At 41.5% G+C, this 6,947-nt stretch overlaps 1 pseudogene; it reads right to left on the reverse strand.

The window, feature by feature from the left end:
• Positions 1-2,203: 2,203 nt before the first annotated feature.
• Positions 2,204-3,166, reverse strand: LOC102820697 (annotated as a pseudogene).
• Positions 3,167-6,947: the final 3,781 nt, after the last annotated feature.

Consider the following 6,947-nt stretch of genomic DNA (forward strand, 5'->3'; position numbering starts at 1 on the left):
AGCTTCCTGAGACCTTATATTTTATTACAACTGGTGTAAGCCTGCTCTGGTTGGTCCTAGGACCACTCTAGAAACCAGATTTCAGTTCTGCCCTCGGCCAAAGCATCCTTGGGAACAACAGCCCCACCTGGAACATTTATGCAAAGAAAGAGAGATGAGTTCTAGCTTTTCTTCAGAGTGAATAATCCACTTGTTTCTAGTTGGACCTGAACTCTGAGCTGCACTTATATTCCTCCAGGAAGGATAAAGAAAAGCCAGAACTCAAGATGTCAGGCTGGGGCTACATTTGGCTTCCGGTTCTTCTTCTGTGTCTCCTGTCAGTTTGCTAAGGACAGAGATGGCCCGAGGGCAGAGACACAAAATGGGTTTTATAGAGTGATGCCGTGTGGTTCCCAGACACCAGATCTTGCCGCAGAAATGGCCTGGCTGTTGTTATGGGAGTTGTGTTGGAGAGAATTATGACTTTTGACGATGGACATCTCATCTTGCACAGATGCGTCCTTTATAGAATCTGCCAGCAAGATTACAGTGGCATCACAATTTAATGGGAAGAGGAGTCAATAATTCTGGGGTTATTGATTGCAACCAGACCCATTCTTCTTTTTTAATTTATATTTTATCCACTTTTTTCAACTAAAAAAAAAACCCATCCTCACAACAGCACCTTCTAGATCAAATGCAGTTGATTACATTTTAAAAAATGATAGGAGTAATTTGCTGTCCTCCAGAGAGTCAGGGACAAGGCGGTCTGTGACTAGAGGGGGGATGAAATGTGTGTAGATAAGGAGGGAGGGGCAGACTGGGGAGGGAAACGGGAAGGAGACTAGAAGGCCTGGAGTGAGGGAAGACACATAGCTATCAGGGGAGCTTGGTGAGAACCTCCCTGGCTGATCCTGAAGCGAAGCCTGCTTTTCTCTAAGTCTGATACAGACTCTGTCACAGATTTACTTTTCCTGAAGTTTTGTAGCCCCATCAGTATCTTACTGCATCCCAAAGGCTATATTCTCATCTCTCAGATCTAATTTTTCTCCTGGAGACCTTTCCCACTAAGGTAAAGGGAGGTATTGAGTGGGTTAGGGCAGGTAGAATATGTACATACATGTACATGTATATGGGGAGCCCAGTGGCAATGTATGGTAAGCACTGGACTTCAAACCACAAGGTTGGAGGTTTGAGTCCAGTCATTCTGCAGGAGAAAGATGAGGCTTTCTATTCCCACAAAAAGTACAACCTCAAAAATCTTACACAGGGCCACTATGAATTGGTCCGATTGAACAGCAGTTAACAACAACATATACATTGTAGCGTAGTGGTTACTAGTTGGGCTGCTAATACCAAGGACAGTAGTTTGAAGCTACCAGTGGTTCCGCTGGAGAAAGATGAGGATTTCTGCTCCTGTAAAGATTTGCTGTTGTTGTTGTTGTGTGCCGTGGAGTCAGTTCCGACTCATAGCCACCCTGTTCAGGGTTTCCAAGGCTGTAAATCTTTACGGGAGCAGAAAGCCTCATCTTTCTCCGCAGAACAGCTGGTATATTTGAACTGCTGACCCTGAGGTTTGCAGCCCGATTCGTAACCACTACACTACCAGAGCTTCGGAAACCCTATACAGGTTTGCTGCGAGTTGGAACCAACTCCACGGCACATAACCACCACCACCATACTCACATACATGCCCATATACCTTTTTTTTCCCCACTGTTCATGGTGTTTTAGTTGGTATGACAGATACTTGCATTGTTTATATGTAACTCTTTTTATACCACATGACAATGTCCACTACTCTGATATAGTACAAAAAATAAATCTTTTAGGACAATTATGCACAAGACATGCAATATTGCATTTACACATTGGGAAAAGACTTTGGGTTAGGTATGTTGAGTGTAAGAACCAGAATTTGCCAAACACATAGTAAAACACATTCTTCTGGTTTGAAGGGCAGTGGCTGCATGGTGTCTCAGAGATGGTAGAACTATTTTATTATAACCAGGTTAAAACTACACGAGGTTAAGTATTATCCACCATCAGGCGCTAGCTGCAGGGTTTTATGGACCATTCCTATGTCTGACTTTAGGAAAACAGATGTTCTTCCCTGGTCATGATTTTACTGCTTTAATCACAGATCAGATAAAGCGGACAACATGCACCACTCCCAACTAAAATCCCTTTACAGCCTAGACAGTGAAGTGGTAGACAGCAGACTTTAAAACTGTAGCTCCTTTTGGATGCCTCATGTGTATCTGCGCTCTTCTTCAGACGGGCCTCTTCCTCAGGAGTCAGCACACCTTCACAACATCTGAGATCCCATTCTGTCCCAAGATGCAAGGAACGCTAAGGAAGATGTCATCTTTAATCCCATAGAGTCCCTTAAGCATGGTATGGTGGAAATTGGATGGACCCGCCTAAGATTCTTTATTATGCTTTCTGCCAAGTCTGCCACAGAGAGTCCAACGGCCCAGGAGGGAAAGCCTTTCAGTTTGATCACCTCATAAGCACTGTCAACCACCTGTTTGTGAACCTCTTTCCACTGTTCCTTATCTGCATCAGTGCCTAAATCGGGGTGCAGATTTTTCAGGGAGACACCAGCAACGTTCATGTCACTCCACACAGGCTCTCCAAGGACCCACCTATGACAACCTAGCGAGTAAACTCCCAGCCTCTCTCCCATTAGGAAACGGAACTGTGCTGAATCCAGATTATTGCAGCCACTACCAATAACACGGTTTTTGGGAAAGCCACTAGTCTCCTTAGAAACAACAAGTAACTTGCCGTTTGGGCTGTATTTCACGACATTAGGAATGATGAATTTAAAGGTGTTCACATTACACTGGACCAAATTAAGACGGCTTTCTCCCTTCTGCTGACGTGCTCCAGCTGTGATAATAACCAGCTTGGAATTTGCAGTGACATTAGAGTCTTTGCCAGAGACAACGTTTGGTGTTCGAAGGAAAAGCCTGCCATGGTGAAGAACCATCATCTTTCCCTTCAGTTTGTCTTTCATGACATCAACAAGAGCAAGTTCATCTGCCAAGTCCTTCATTAAGATGCTGATGGCACATGCCATGCCAATAGCACTAACTCCAACAACTGTAATCTTAGTATGGGGGGTCTGTTCCTTCTTAAGAAGTGTCTGAATCAGCTGACCCTTGTGAGTTGCCATACTGGTTTTGGAAGAGGAAGGAATCGGGAGTGCATGTCTGGCAGGCAAGCGGCGGTGATGAGCAGCGGGGAAATCCAGACTCTATATCAGCAGTTCTGAGACTCTGCCCATATATCTTGATTACATACTATTTAGATATAAGAGGTGGTGAGCCAAGACAGGATCTCTAAGAGTTGGAACTGACTCCATGGCACATAACAACAACAACAACAACAACACACACACACACACACACACACACACACACACACACACATATATATATATATAAGTGTGGTAGTTCCATAGGCTAAGCATAGGACTGGGAGCCACAAGGTTGGCAATTCGAGCCTGCCAGTCACTCTGTGGGAGAAAGATGAGGCTTTCTGCTCAAAGATTTAAAAAGCCTTGAAACCCCTATAACCCCTACACAGAATTCCTATGAGTCAGAACCAGTTAGATGACACATAACAACAATATAAATATAAAAATCAATATATAGCTATATATATATATATATGGAGTCCTGGTGTGGTGCTGTGGGTTAATGAGTCAGACTGCAAAGCCGTTTGAACTACAAGGTTGGTGGTTCAATCTCACCAGCTGCTCCTTGGAAGGATCGCTATGGATCGGAACCAACTTGACGGCATTTAACAACAACAATCTATACACATGTATACACACACATAAGGAGTGTAATGGTTCCACATGATAAGCACTGAGCTGTGAACCACAAGGTCCACAGTTCAAGCCAACCAGTTACTCTGCAGGAGAAAGATGAGGCTTTCTGTTCCTACAAATATTTACAGTCTCAGAAATGTATATAAGGTGCTATGAGTTGAAACTGACTTGATGACACACAGCCACTTCCACTACCATAACACACACACACACACACACACATACAAGGGTGAATCAAAAATTATCTGCATTCTGATTGTAGAATTAATTTTAATCAACTTTTAGAAAAGCCAAATGCATCATTTTTTGACATAATCTCCTTGTTTTTCATTACACATTATCCATTTGTCAACAGGCTTCTGTATTCACTTATGTTAAAAAGTTTTAGGCTGAGCTTTGAGCCACGAATGCATTGGTGTCTTCACTTCTTCATCAGAGGTAAATCTTCATCATTAAAGGGCTGCTTTCAGGGGACCAAACATGTGAAAGTCCAATGGAGCAAAATCAGGACTATAGGGAGGATGCTTTAACAAAAGGAAAATTTTGCAGAGTGTCAAGAGTGTGGGCAGAGATGTGCAGATGTGTATTGTCATGCAAGATCACAACACCTTTGGATAGCAGTCCTCTGTGTTTAATCTGAAGTTTAGGTTTCAGCTCTTCAGTGAGTATCTCACTGTAATGAACACTTTGATTGTTCAACTTTTTCCTGACAATGCTCCAATACTGTCCCTTGAGAATCCCGGAAAACTGTAAGCATCAATTTTCCAGCTGATGATTGACTTCTGAACTTTTTCTTGGTTGGTGATTGAGATGATTCCATTCCGTACTCTGCCATTTACTCTCAGGCTCGTAGTGCTGAATCCATGTCTCGTTACCATTAACGATTTTTTTTTAAAAGAAACTTTTACGTTCATTTGAGTATCATTTAAATTTTGTTTGCAGATGTCCAAATGCTCCTGTTTATGCTCTTCCGTGAGTTTCAGTACCCATCCCAACAAATCTTTTCAAAACCCAAATCTATCATGGATTCGTTCAGACAGAGCCATGGCAGATTTGCAAATTTTTTGTCACATAATCCACTGTCCCTTGTCTATTTGACAGAATCATTTCACATACATGCTCAATGTTGTCATCAGCTATAGATGTAGATGGGCATTTTAATATAACCAGAGTGCAGATAATTTTTGACTCATCCTGTATATATTCACATACACAACAGAGTTTCCAGGTACCAGGAAAGTACCAGTGCAAGTTCTCTTTGAGTCCGCTCTGACTCATGGTGACCCCATGTATGTGAGAGTAGAACTGTGTTCCCGAGGGTTTTCAAAGGCAGACTTTTCAGAAGGTCAACAGGACTTTCTTTTGAGTATCTCTAGGTAAACTTGAGCCTCCAATTTTTCAGTTAGCAGCTAACTACATTAACTGAATGTATTACCCAGGGACTCTGACTCAAAAGAAGCCCTCTGAAATTAGTTTATTAATATTGTTATTGGAGAATGATAGAGAAAAAGGCCTGTTAATCCTTTGAGGGCAGAATTTATTTGGGGAGATACATTTTAATTGTTGTGTTGGACTAAATGGGATGATCTAGTAGCTTGTCTAGGTCCTGGGGCAGTGCTGTTGGATAAGCACTGGAAAGGTGCTAACTGAAAGGCCAGTGGTTCTAATCCACTGGTCACTCCTTGGAAACCATATACAGGGTCATTATGAGTTGAAACTGTCTTAGTAGCACTTAACAACAACAAAGTACCTTGCATGCTTTTTTAAAAAAATTAACTATATAGAATAAGTAAAAAAAAATATTGCTACAAAATAATATTTTATTAAACAAAAATACAAAAATATGGAACTATAATTTCTCAACATAGTCTCCATCTAGGTCTATATACTTCTGAAGAATTCTGTGTTTTTAGATTTCCACCACATCAAAATGAGTTTGGGCATCCTTAAGGGATTCAAATCCTTTGTAATGTTTTTTGAGTTTGGGGAACAAACTGAAGTGTTACAGGGCAAGATCAGGGCTGTAGGGTGGATAGATTAAGGTTTTCCAACAAAACCTTCAGAGGACAGCCCTTGTACAGCTTTGCTAACACGATGGAGAAGACTTCCTTGGTGCAACTTTCCTGGCCTTTTTCTCACCTGGCAGTTTTCAATTTTCTTATGAATTTGTCCTGCAAAGTGATGAAAACTTCTTAGACCTTACCAAACATCTTGAGGCACTGATTTGCTGGACCTGGGGGCTCGGGACCACAGTCTTTGAGGACACCATGGCCAATGACCTAATGTAGTCCACAAAGACTATATTCTACATCCTACTTTTGTGAATGTAACTGGGATCTTAAAAACTCATGAGTGACTAAGATGCAACTACTGGTCACTCCCTGCATCTGGGAAGAGTGATGACAATTGAAGATACTTGGAATCAATTAGTCCAAGGGACTAATGGACCACGTGAACATCAATCTCCATGACCCTAAAGTCAGAAGAACTAGATGATGCCAAGCAGCCAACTGTTCAGAAAGGAATCACGTTAGAAGATCCTGGATAGATCAGGAGAAAATGTGGAACAAAACTAAAAATTATAAAAAAAAAAAAACAGACCAACAGGTTTACTGATCAGAGAGAGACTGGGACTTTTGATCACCCTTCAGGTCTGGAACTGAACTCACCTTTCTGTCTCAATTTCCAGCCAAGCAGTAGATATAGCTGGGACAACATCACTAGTGAGATATGCAAGCTATGCAACCATTTAAAATCAAAAGGGGAACATTTACCTAAGGACAAAATTCAAAAGGGTTGGGAAAGAAGGTTAAATGAAAACAAGAATCACAGGGAGGAACTGGCATAATGGATGTTACATGGAGCGGATTGCAATTATTGAAGAAACGAAATATGTGATTCGTTGGATGTAAAACTGATGATCTCCTCTAGAAACCTTCACTCAATTCAATAAAAAGTAAAAACAAACAAACAAAAAATGTTGACTGGGAAAAAAGCAACAACTTTTTTCCTAATAGACCGTCAGAGTCCTGATATAGTGTTATAGGATAAGCACTGGACTGCAAGTTCAGTTTGAACCATAAGGTCGGTTGGTCAAACTCACCAGTTGCTCCTCAGAAACGCTATT

This window comes from Chrysochloris asiatica, unplaced genomic scaffold, assembly GCF_000296735.1.
Source record: "Chrysochloris asiatica unplaced genomic scaffold, ChrAsi1.0 scaffold00008, whole genome shotgun sequence".
NCBI classification, from domain to species: domain Eukaryota; kingdom Metazoa; phylum Chordata; class Mammalia; order Afrosoricida; family Chrysochloridae; genus Chrysochloris; species Chrysochloris asiatica.